Source organism: Heteronotia binoei, chromosome 21 (genome assembly GCF_032191835.1).
Source record: "Heteronotia binoei isolate CCM8104 ecotype False Entrance Well chromosome 21, APGP_CSIRO_Hbin_v1, whole genome shotgun sequence".
In the NCBI taxonomy this organism is placed as follows: Eukaryota; Metazoa; Chordata; class Lepidosauria; order Squamata; family Gekkonidae; genus Heteronotia; species Heteronotia binoei.
Genome location: NC_083243.1, coordinates 109179563 through 109192856, shown reverse-complemented (window position 1 = coordinate 109192856; position 13294 = coordinate 109179563).

Genomic DNA, 13294 nt, shown 5'->3' with positions numbered 1-13294 from the left:
AGCTTCTGGTCCGTGTAGAGTATAAACATTTTAAATAGATAGGGAATATAGGAATAGATGGGGCAGGAAGAGAAAGGAATGGGTGCTTTTGTGCATTCACTTGCACATTTGGTGAGGGTCTAATTGATCACTCACAAATATCCACTGAACATTTTCCAGTGTTTTAACTATGTCAAGGGCGGGGGGAAGCAGTTGCAAGGATATTTGTCCATCCATCAATGGAACTCATGCTTTGTGCTTTCTGCCTGAGAGTACATATTCAAGCTGCGTATGAGGGGGTGGGAGCGGCCTCTTAAGGCCACTCCTCGCCCCCTCTCCCATGGGACAAACCATTGCCTCGCATCTGCACGGGGAGGCAATGGGCGGCCCCCAGCCTCAGCGGTCAATGGACCGCTCGGCTGGGAAGGGGCCGAATTTTTTTTTTAATTATCCCAGGGTTTTATTTGTTTGCTTTGTATTTACACAGCCAGAAATGCTTTCCCCAATGAAACCAATGAAATGACTCCCTGGGTGATTTCCTAATAATGATGGCTTTAGTTACAATGTCAAAATCAAGTTTTCTAAATGATACATGACTAATTCTAACTCTCTTTAATATACACCTAAACTAATGTATTATACATAGACATCTCTCTTCATGTGATGTGTTTGCACTAATTCATTTTAAGTGGTTGTGTGCCAAATTCACAGCAATTTGATGCACTTTTCTGACTTCTTTTTTGGTGTGTTCACACACACTAAACATGTTTTGCAACTGGATTTTTACTGTGTAAGAATAGCAAAATCCATTTGTAAATAGTTGCCTGTGAAAGCACCCTTTAACTCCATACATGTTTGAGGTACAATTATGAAGAAGCAATGTTATATGTTTTCAATTCTTCATTGTATTGTATATTATATTTTATATTATATCAATGATCATCCAAGATACAGAAAAAGCTGCAAGTTCCTTACAATATGGGTAGGTGAGAATGTACCCATTGTAGTTGACAGAGTCTGAAATGTGAAAGTTAAAACAGACAAGCCTTTTGTCCCGCCCAGCCCGGGCGAGGACTGCGCGAGGGGGACCCCCGGTGCCTGCCAGCCGTTCCCGGCCCCCGTCGCCGCCCCGAGAGCCTCCCACACCTTCCCACGCCCCCGCGGTGGTCCCACCCCTCACCTGGGCTGATGGGGCGCCAACAGCCGCTCGAATGACGCCTCCCAGCCGACGAGCCCGTCTCTGGGTCTGAGGAGCCTGGCCAGAGCGAGACGTTGGGGAGCAGGAGGGAGAAGCTAAGCCCAGCACTGGGCAGAGAGGAGGAGAGCCGCCTGACCCATGGCAGCGAGAGACGCCCCACCCCAGCACGCTGCAGAGGTCCAGGATGCCCGAGGCACGCCCAGGCAGCCCAGCCCCGGCTTGCCTCTCCGCTGGGGAGACAGAGGATACCGACCCCGGGGGGGGGCCCGTCCACCGCAGAACGTCCCACGACGGACGGCCGAGAGACGTGGCCGCCGGACCCGCAGTTCGTGGAAGCTCAGGCCAAGGATGAGGAGTTGGAGGCGTTGTGACAGCACGAAGCAGTTCGGGATGGGGTGGTCGTGGATGAGCGCCGGAGCCGGCACCTGCCTCGGATCATTAGGGAAGAAGGCATTTGGTTCAGAGAGGTAAAGGGCGGCTGCGCCCCAGGAAACAGCTGTTGGTCCCTCACCGGTACAGGCCCGAGGTCCTGAAGGGTGCCCACGACCACCAATGGGCGGGCCACCAAGGGGTGAAGAGTACTCTGACCCGGGTGTTAGCCAACTTCTTCTGGCCTTCCGTAGCGTGGGAGGTCCAGGCCTACTGTCGCTCCTGCGACATCTGCCAACGCCTCACATCTAGGGCAGAACTGCAAGCCCCCCTAGCCCCCTTGCCGGTAGTGGGGGCTCCGTTCGAGCGGGTGGCCATGGACTTTGTGGGGCCCCGACCCCGCACCCCTCGGGGGGCCCGCTACATCCTGGTCCTCATGGACTATGCCACCCGTTATCCTGAGGCTATTCCCCTGCCCACCATAAAAAGTGCTGGCGTGGCCAGGGCCTTGATGCATTACTTCGCACATGTAGGGCTGCCTCGGGAGTTACAGACCGGGGCACACCTTTCACGGCAAGCCTCATGCGACAGGTGTCCCAGACGCTGCACATCAAGCAGCTCTTCACCTCCGTCCACCACCCCCAAACTGACGGGCTGGTGGAGCGGATGAACCAGACCTTGAAGGCCATGCTGAGGAAGACAGCATACGACCACCCCACTGCCTGGGATTTCTATGTGGATCCGCTGATCTTTGCCATCCGAGAGATGCCCCAAGCGTCCCTGGGGTATTCCCCATTCGAGCTGCTGTATGGGAGGCAGCCCCGGGGGATCCTGGGCCTGCTCGGAGAACAGTGGGTACAAGGCAGGGGAGAACCAGAGGAGACCCCAGAGGAATACGTCAGGCAGCTGCAGGAGCGCCTGGAAGATGTGCGGCGGGAGGCCCGAGAGAACCTCACACAGGCCCAGGAAGCCCAGAAGAGGCGTTACGACAGGGGCACTAGGGCCCGGGGGTTCCAGGTGGGAGACGACGTCCTGGTCCACAGGGGAGTGATGGGCCGGAACCAAGGGGACCCGTGGCGGGGACCCTTCCAAGTCACCCGAGTCCTAGGTCCCCTGACGTACGAGCTCCAATGTGGGCCCCAGGCCCGCCAAAGGAAGACCCTCCACGTGAACAGCCTAAAGGCCTGGGTGCAGTGGGAGGTGGGGACTGAGCATGGGCTCTTGGCCGAAGATCCAGGCGAGCTCCAGGATGGAACCCTGCCCTGGACGACCGCGGAGGGCGCCGGGGGAGGCCCGGTGTTGGACGCCGCTCTCACCCCCAGCCAGCAGCGGGATCTGCAGAAGGTCCTGGCAGAGTGCCCGACGGTGTTCTCCGACGAGCCGGGCTTGACCACCCTGGTCAAGCACCAAGTAGTAACCCCCGCCGGCTAGGTAGTTCTTGCCACAGAAGCGCTGGGGCATCATCGCCCGGGAGGTGGAGGAGATGTTGCGCCTCGACATCATCGAACCATCACAGAGCGAGTGGCGCAGTCCGGCGGTCCTGGTGCCAAAGCCCGATGGCAGCGTGCACTTCTGTGTGGACTATCGGGAGGTGAACAAACTGGCCAAATTCGATGCCTACCCGATGCCACGGGCGGATATCCTGATCGACCAGCTGGGGGAGGCCCGGTACCTCTCCGCCTTGGACCTCACCAAGGGCTATTGGCAGGCGCCCATGCACCTGGCTGACAGGGAAAAGACCGCCTTCACCACCCCGCAAGGTTTGTTCCAATTCAAGCGCATGCCCTTCGGCTTGAATGGGATTGCGGCCACGTTCCAGCGGCTGGTGGACAAGGCCCTGGTCCAGTGCGAGGGTTTCGCTCGGGCCTATATCGACGACATCGTGGTGTGTAGCCCCACCTGGGAGGCCCACGTGCTCCACCTCTGCCAGGTGCTCCAAGCCCTGCAAGCCGCCGGACTCCACGCCAACCTGCGGAAAAGCCTTTTCAGCTTCCAGGAGCTAAAATATCTAGGATTCCTAGTGGGGAAGGGCCAACTCCGACCCCTGCCGGAGAAGGTCGTCACCCTGGAACAACAGCCCCACCCGCGCAGCAAGAAGCAGTTCTTGGGATTCGCTTCTTGGGATTCGCGGGCTACTACAGCAAGTTTATCCCCAACTTTGCGGCGGTGGCCACCCTGTTGCCGGACAACCTGCGGAAGATGTGCCCGAACGTCCTCCAGTGGGGGCCAGCCCAGGATGCAACATTTGAGACGCTGCGCACTAGCCTCTCCCGTGACCCCGTGCTGCACAACCCGGACTTCTCCCAGCCCTTTGTGTTGCACACCGATGCTTCGGGGACCGGTATTGGGCAGCCCTGCTCCAGGGGAGCCCCAGGGACGAACGCCCGGTGATATTAATCAGCCACAAGCTCCTGCCCGCTGAGCGGGCGTACTCCACGGTAGAGAAGGAGGCCCTGGTGGTCAAGTGGGGTGTCGGGGCGTTGAAGTTCTACCTCACCAACAATCCCTTCTGGTTGGTGGTGGACCACGCCCCCCTTCTGTGGATGTCGAGAATGAAGGACTCCAACGACCATGTCCTTCGTTGGTATATGTCTCTTCTCCCCTTTTCCTTTACAGTGCACCATCAAGTTGGGGTGGATCACCACGTGGCCAACTACCTCTCCTGGATCTTCAAGGAGGAGGCGGAGAAGCAAGGGACACGGGGGGGGGGGTGTCCCACCCAGCCCGAGCGAGGACTGTGTGAGGGGGACCCCCGGTGCCTGCCAGCTGTTCCCGGCCCCCGGCGCCGCCCCGAGAGCCTCCCACACCTTCCCAAGCCCCCGCGGCGGCCCCATTCCTCACCTGGGCTGACGGGGCGCCAACAGCTGCTCGAACGACGCCTCCCAGCCGACAAGCCGGTCTCCGGATCCGAAGAGCCTGGCCAGAGCGAGACGTTGGGGAGCAGGAGGGAGAAGCTGAGCCCAGCGCTGGGCAGAGAGGAGGAGAGCCGCCTGACCCGTGGCGGCAAGAGACGCCCCACCCCAGCATGCTGCAGAGGTCCAGGACGCCCGAGGCACGCCCAGGCAGCCCAGCCCTGGCTTGCCTCTCCTGGGTGTCTGGGGCTTTGAAGGGGGGGAGGAGCCAGAGTGGGGCGGAACCCAGGAAGGGGGAGGATTGGGACGGGAGGGTAAAAGGAAAGGGAGGCAGGAGGTCGGGAAGGAAGCTGGCCGGTGCTTATTGAGGCTGCCTTGCGAGAGAGAGGGACAGGAGCCTCAGCACAGCCAGGAGGGGAATGGGGGCCTGTGGTGAAGTAACCCGGCTCCCACCCCCTGTTTCTGAGACCTCCGGGGAACGCCCCAGAGTGCCCGGGAGGGGCGACGGTGGCACCGGGAGACCGGGAGGGGTGCCCAGGGCGTGACACCTTTGGAGAACAACTTCAGAATTATAAACTTGACTGTCACAGTAAATTGCCTTCTTGCCTTGGTGTGAGAAAATAGAGCCACTTAACGCCACTGAGGATGTTCTCCGCAGCTGAGAACGAAACGTCTGGAAGGAAAACTTTCTCTAGTAGAATACGGCACTTGAGCCCGAAAGATTCTACAAACCCTAGAGCCACTTAATTGCCTTTATTACCACTTACAGCCATTTATTATCTTCATTGATTTATTAACAACCATATTGGTCAGAGCAAACATGCAATGAAGAATTAAGAGTCCAAATTCTTTAGTTTTAGAATAAATTTTAGTAATTCTAAAGAGAACCTAAAAGTCTTGTTCACTCATTATATTTTCTAGTCACAGAATCTCTCCCCCCACCCCCATCCCCAGTGATCTGCTTGCCAGAATTCCAGTGAAAAATGTTAAATTCTATCATTCCTTCTTTTGGATTCTATGTGCAGACTGTGTGCAGATTAGACTTTTGTGATTATAACCTGGTGAGGAAGCAATTTTATGTGTAAAATATCCACACATAGTATTTTGTCAGAGATTCAATATTAATGATAATATGCAGGAGATATTATAGTTACCTTGCCCAGAAACAGCAGATTACATATTGGCAATAATTGGCTGCATTATTTTTCTGAAGGGATGTTTTTAAAACTGTGGATGGATCACAGCCACTTTGAGTGGCCAAGAGAATGTCCACTGAGTTGTGATTGATTATAATGGACACCAAGGATTTGGCGAGGCTCTTATATTTCAGCAACCAGAATGGACAAGAATACAGAACATGGCTTTTTTATTTATTTATTAAAACATTTATATTCCACTTTTCCTTGTGATTCAATGTGATTTACAATAATAGTTAGAAACCTCCTCAGCTAAAACTAAAAATACAATGGCAAACACCAAATCTCTCCCCACTTTATAGATCCCAAAATCCTATCAACATCCATCATGACAACTGGGTCAAATAGACTATACAGAAACCACACAATGCTTTAGACATTTCTTCTAAGCTATGTTATAACCAACATCCAAATTGGAATGTGTTTGAGAGATGTTATCAGCAAAATAGCTTTTCAAAAGCATCACAACTAATTGCCTGTTTCTGAAACACTACAGTCTCAGACTCAGCAGATGTCAAGATACCTTAAACAACTGGTCATGAACTAGCTGATACAATATTATGAATGAGCTCAATAGTAGGGATGTGCACCTGAAAAAGAAAACCCAGACTTTAGTATTTGGGGTTATTTGGGCCCTCGATACTATTCTGGTATTCAGATTTTTTTTTTCTTTTCAGAATTCCATTCCCACCCACCCCTTCTCGGGTCCATTATTCCCTTTAGAGAATTTTTCCAGTTGACTGGAGTGGCTGATTTTTAAGCAAATCACACCAAAGTTGAAGGGAATCTAGTCCTGCCTGTCCACTAACACCCAAAGTTGCTACTATAGTAAATCAAGGAGTCCAGTTCTTTATTAAAGTGCCCCCTGCCATTCTACTTGTCTCCATTTTCCCTATGAAAACAAGTGTGATGTAGTGGTTAAAAATGGTGAACTCTAATCTGGAGAACCAGGTTTAATTCCCCACTCATCCACATGAAGCCTGCTGAGTGACCTTGGGCCAGTCACAGTTCTTTCAGAGTTCTCTCAGCCCCACTTACCTCACAAGGTACCTGTTGTGAGGAGAGGAGGAGAAGGAAATTATAAGCCTCTTTGAAACTCCTTAAGGAAGAGAAAAGCAGGGTATAAAAACGAATGCTTTTTGTTCTACTACTATTACTGGGGGTGGGTTGGAAATCCATGCCTTCTCTAGGGCAAAGAAACCATACTCACAAGACCAAACAAACACTGGCCCAAACCCTCCCAATGCAAACAGAAAACCCAACAGAAAAAAACCAAACCAGATAATCCCAGCTGAACCACATGCCAACATGGCGAGCCCAATACATTCAATGACAAACCAGAGAATCCAAGACAAATAACTTAAGCAAGAAACAATGTTGCAAGACTAAGGGAACAAATTTCAAACCAGAAAATCCACACCAAACCAACGAAATACCAATAAGGGGGGTTTTGTTGTTGTTATATATTCTGGCTAGAAATATCTGAATTCACATCCCTACTCTACAGTATACTCTGGCAGGTTCAGTATGAGTTTTTCACCAGCATCTGTTTAAACATCTCCAAGGGCGTTTTCGCACTGACCTTTTACTGGCGCGACCACCCTCCTCACGCCGGCGGATCTGCAGGGATTTCGCACCAGAAGCGCCGGCACAGCCAAAAGAGCCGGCTACTTCCGTCGCGAAGCCAGCTCAAACGTTTTCCTGCTTCTTGGCGGTTTCCGTTTGAGCTGGCTTCGGGACGGAAGTTGCCGGCTCTTTTGGCTGCGCCGGCGCTTCTGGTGCGAAATCCCTGCAGATCCGCCGGCATGAGGAGGGTGGTCGCGCCAGTAAAAGGTCAGTGCGAAATCAGCCCAAGTCATTTCTGACTCTAGGGTGACATCACATAACAATGTTTTCACAGCAGACTTTTTACAGGGTGGTTTGCCATTGCCTTCCCCAGTCATCTATACTTTACCCCCAGCAAGTTGGATACTCATTTTACCGACCATAGAAGGATGGAAGGCTGAGTCAATCTTGAGCAGGCTACCTGAACCCAGCTTCCATCGGGATTGAACTCAGGTTATGCGCAGAGCTTGGACTGCAGTACTGCAGCTTACCACTCTGTGCCACGGGGCTGGTCTAAAACTATCTATATTTGACAATAAATTGGCAGACTTCCACTGTAGTTTGATGGACTCCCTAAAAATAAATGAAACCATATTTCGGCATGCAATTTCCAACTAAATTTTTTGTTCCCCTTTTTCATGCAAGATAACAGACATCTATAAGACTTGAACCAAAGGAAGCCCTTGGAATTTACCAAGTATAGTGCAATTGCATGCTTGTAGAACATTCTTCCAGTTATAAGTACTCTTACAAAACTGGAAGAATGTTCCTAATCACCTGGGATGCGGTCACACTCACCATTAAATCCATCTGCAATGTGCCTCTATTATAATCCGCACAACCAATTTTCTGATCAGACAACAGCCAGGCTCCCGTTCTATCCCATGTGGGTCCCATCGCTGGTCGATCAGAGTGCTCTACCGGTCCTCGTTTCATGAGATGTCAATCTGCATTAGTGCAGGCGCAGTGATGCCCGCTATCTGCAGCGCGTTGCTTTTAAATGGGTCGGATCACTAACAGTTTTGCTAGTCCGTTGGCGCTACTTTTCCAGCACGAGCACTACGTGTGCAGAAAAAAACCCAGGAATTCAAATCAGTTCACATCTACTTTCAAAAGTTAGTTTTGTTTCCGGACATGGGGCGGGTAAACAATTTATCGAGCCAACATTCGCTCGCTCATTCACTGGTACAGTGATATCACTTGCAGGGGGCTTTGGGAGGGAAGCGGTGGTGCGCTTCTGACAAGTTGCCAACGATGGAGTGTTCAAACAGAGAAATTCTGCTCAGGAACCGTCAGAAGAATTTTGTTCCTGATTTAAAGCAGTATCAAATTAGTCTGCGCCCCAGTCGTCTCAACACGGGACTCGAACGAGCTAACCACCATTCGCAGATGCTGACGTTTGGACAACCGCTTAAAATCCGACATGCTTCCGGACTCCACTCATGCCCATAGCGGGATTTTATGAACGTCTGACCTCACCCCAGGTCCACTCATTCATACTTCCTTTTAAAAGATACTGATTAATAAATACATAGAGGTAGTAGATATTGTTTATGCTCTGAATTTAAACAGTGTTCACATTTTAGAGCAGCTGGAAATTTTCAAATTTTACAGACATTCTTTATGTAGCAGGACTAACAGTATATAATAGGCAAAATAGGTATGAGGAAAGAGGGAACAGGAGTGAGTAATGCAATCAAGGAACTGAAAACTATGGCCATGCTTATAGAATCCACAAACCACTGGGGGAGTCTGATTTTAACTTGTAATCCACCCTTCTCCCTACTTACATTCATAGATGTGGTCAAACCTATAGGTTGAGTCCCATGGAATGTTTCTATTGATGGAAAGATTTCTGACATCGGGGCTTGGCTTTCTCTCACAAACACACCCTTCACCTTCCTCCACTGTAACTCAAAATGCCCTCTCAAATGTTGTTTCTAGCATTTGAGGGGAGGGTATTTGAGCTGCAGTATAAGATAAAAGGGGCAAAGAAGTCATGCTTCACTGATGAAAATATTTTTATCAATGGAAACACTTTGTATGATCCAATTCACCACAGCGAAGATGAAGATGAAGCATTGTTTTTTATTCCTCACTTTTCAGTACCCGAAGGAGTCTTGAAATGGTTTACAGTTGTTTTCCCTTCTTCTCACAAGAGACATACTGTGAGGTAGGTGGGACTGAGAGAGCTCTGAGATAACTGACTGGCCCAAGGTCATGCAGCTAGCTGCATGTGGAGGAATGGGGAATCAAACTTAGCACATGAACGAACACCTCACTGTGTGGTAATGGCCTTTGAGTCCCCAGTTGGTTCCTGCATGTTAAAGTTATGACTTAAGCAATATATGAAGGAATGGAAGTCTCTTGAGAATAAAGAGAAGCCTAATAAGTGTGTGAAAGATAATGCTGTTACTGAGCCAAAACAAAATGTACAGACATAGGACAGTCATAGGGGCTGATAGGTGATGAACCTACACTGGGAACATATATAGACTTTCATATTGTCAGCCAGGGCTTTTTTTTTTTTGTAGCAGGAACTCCTTTGCATATTAGGCTACACTCCCCTGATGTAGCCAATCCTCCAAGAGCTTACAGGGCTCTTAGTGCAGGGCCTACTGTAAGCTCCAGGAGGATTAGCTACATCAGAGGTTTGTGGCCTAATATGCAAAGGAGTTCCTGCTACCAAAAAAGCTGTTTGTCAGCCTATAAGTTTTCATTAAATTTTGTGAAAAGGCAATTCAAAACAAATTTGAATATTCATATTCAGGAGAAACAGCTGATCAATTTTAATAGAAGTAAAGATAATTTCAATAACATTCACAACATTTCTCAGGATGAGTACACACACCCCTAAAAAAACTACCACCAACCTGATGCTCTGAAAAGTTTTGGGAACTTCAGTGAAATATTAATGACATTTATGTAAATTATCCCATAGTTGACTAGTCATACATGTGTGGGAAATATTTTCTCCTTGCCATCTAACAGCAAGAAACACAATTTGTTTTATGAACAAAATTGTGAATGGAAATTCATTTACTAATTAAAAATACTTCATATTAAATGCTCCCATACAGTGCATTTGATTCTTCCTATTTTGTTATTCTGCAAAACCTTTTCAAAGCTCATTAGCACATTGCTGCAGATATACTTACAATTTCAGTTGGCACAGCATTTTCCCACTGATTGCAGGGTGGAAAATGGTTCCCTTTGGTGCCTTTCTCTCCCATCTGGAGCAGAGAACCTAACTGCTGTAACCACTTACGTGACAAAATTGGCAGATACAGGACTCCAGATGGGAAGCTCTTCAATTTCTGCTTCCAAGAGTAGCATCTGGGCCTTTGATTGGCTTTCTGGCTTGCTCCTTAGAACCTCACTTGAATTTTTCCAAAACCATTTCCAATTATCACTGCTTCAGAGTGACCTGTGGGGTTGAGACAACAACAGGAAGTCTGTAGAGCATCACCCATGGAAAAGGTTAGGAGAAATATTTATTGTTAAATCTCTAACTTTCCATAAGAGAGGTCTTATGCAATGACTTATTGATCTATGGTGGGTTACTTCTGACCTTCTGGAAGGACCATATGTGTTGTGTACTGCATTTTGTTCCCTGAATTTCCAGCACAGTGTTGCTTAGCGCGCACAGGGGAACTGTGGGAAACTGTGGGTCACCTGATTAGGGAAGAACTTAACTGAGCGCCTATTAAGAACTGTGGTATGAACTTTAACCATCCAGGATTGGATTGGATTTAGGAGGGGGTTGTCCAGGGTGCATGCATGTAAGTGGGGCCCCAGCCCCGCTATCTTGTCTTGTTGTGTAGATGCTAATGAAGTATGATTGCTGTTGAGCATCTCCAAACCCAGTACTTTACACTAGCGACGAGGATGGGATCCTGTTGAGCCAGCCTACTGCTCAGCCACACGCATGCCCCATGCATCAGCTCCAGTGCTCTTTCCATGCTCCAAACTTGCATCATGGCTGTCGCTCCAAGACACCAATTACCAGAGTTCAACTCTTCCAGGCCGGACCTGTGGGAGTCATGGGTGGTCCGGCTCAAATATTACATCCAGACACACAAGATGGAGGAAGCAGATGACCAGCAGGCACTCCTGCTGAGCTCATGCAGGGTCAAGAGGCTCCGGCTGATGAAACACCTCATCGCACCTACCACACTTGTGACCGCCACATACGAGGGTCTCATCAAGGCATTGACTGATCACTTATCACCACAGTTGACCCGCAGGCATGCATTCTACACATGGTGGTGGTGGCGGCCAGCCAAGTCCACAGCTGAATACCTCACTGATCTTAAAGGTCTCACCCTGTGCTGTGACTTTCAAGGGAACCTGGAGGAGATACTGCTTGACCAATCTGCAGTGGGTGTCCAGGAGGAGAAGCCGTGCCATAAGCTACTCACCACAGATGACATCACCCTCACAGGAGCACTCCGTCAAGCTTCCACCTCCAAACAAGCTCACAGCAGTCGCCCGGTGATGGCCACACACCAGGCTACAGCATTCTTGGCTTCAGACAGATTGGATGCAGAAGAAGCACAACAGCTCCATTGGCCTCCCCGCCACAGACACCGACCAGTGGCCCAACCACAGGCCACAGAGAAGCAAGCCCTGGGAAAGTGCATGAGCTGTGGGGAGCTGCATGAGCACCACGACTGCCATTTCGGGAATGCAGACTTCTGGAACTGTGAAAAGGTCAGCCACATTGCACGGGCCTGCTGGGCAAAGTCCAACCAGAAGCACCAGTCGACCCACCACAACTCAACGAAGATGCATACCGCTGCATCAACCAGCATCCAGGTACTGAATTTCCCCCAGGACACTCCCGATAAAATTAAAGTACCAGTGCTGATCAATGGGGCCCCATGCCTGATGGAACTGGACTCATGGTCCTCCATCTCCATAATCTTGGAGGAGACCCTGAACAAGCTATGCCCCAAGGGCGGTCTGCTCCTGTGGCCACCCAGGTTCATATTGCAGGACTTTCAAAAGAACCCAAGTACCTGGGGCCAAGTCCGGGTACAGTTTAAACTATTCAATGGGATGCTGGACATCCTGGTGGTGATGCGCAAGCTCACCAGCTTACTGGGCTTAGCCTGGTTCAAGCCACTGGGGATAGAAATTGTCAGAGTGAATCAAGTACAACTGGGAGATGATATCACAGGTCAGCTTGTCTGGGCCTGCAGCCTTGGGAGGGGATATGGAGGTGTGCTGTGGGCTGCTTGGGCTGGTGTGCTCTGGGATGTCTTGAGGGCTCCAGTCTCCTCTGGTGCCTCTCCAGATATGAAGAAGAGGGCAGGATTGGTTGCTGGCTCATTGGGGCTGGCATGGGTCTTGCTGAGTGTGTTGCTGACAATGCTTGTTCAGGTATTGAATCCAAACAGTATTTGTTAAGATAAATTATTGAGCGAATGTATAAACCAACATCATAGGGCAATAACTGCAGTACCACTATTATGGATAGTGTAATAACACTAAAAGTATGAAATATTTTTGTAGGTTCATTTACACATTGCACCGACTGTGGCTATAAGCTCTTTACAATGTAATCTATAACAGTTATACCCTTTAAAGTGCTTTGACTTAAGTGGACTTAAAATCACAAGGTGTTTACTGCTTATCATTGTCTAGTTTTCAAGGAATAAAACAACAACAACAACACATACAACAGAAAACCGTGGAGCTGCTGAGGATGAAACAGCAACTTAGATGGCTAGAGTAAGTGTGGCGACATGCTCGTGATGAAGAGTCAAGAACCTCTTATAGATCATTTATGAAGGTGTATGAGGGGGCTATGAAGTCTGCTAAGAAAGAGTCCATGGTCTCCATAGAGTCTGCAAAGTCGCGCCCAGCCCAACTACATAGAGTAATTCGGTCATTAACAGTTTTGTCATTGGGCAATCAAAATGGTAGGGAATTGGATAGTGGCTCTGAGGCCTTTGCAACATATTTCGCAGATAAAATCTTGACTCTCCGCCAGGACCTACCCACCACGATTGATACAGTACTCAAACTGGAAGCTCCTTGACCCTTTTCTGGTCCTATATTGGACTGCTTCAGTGGGCTCTTGCCGGAGG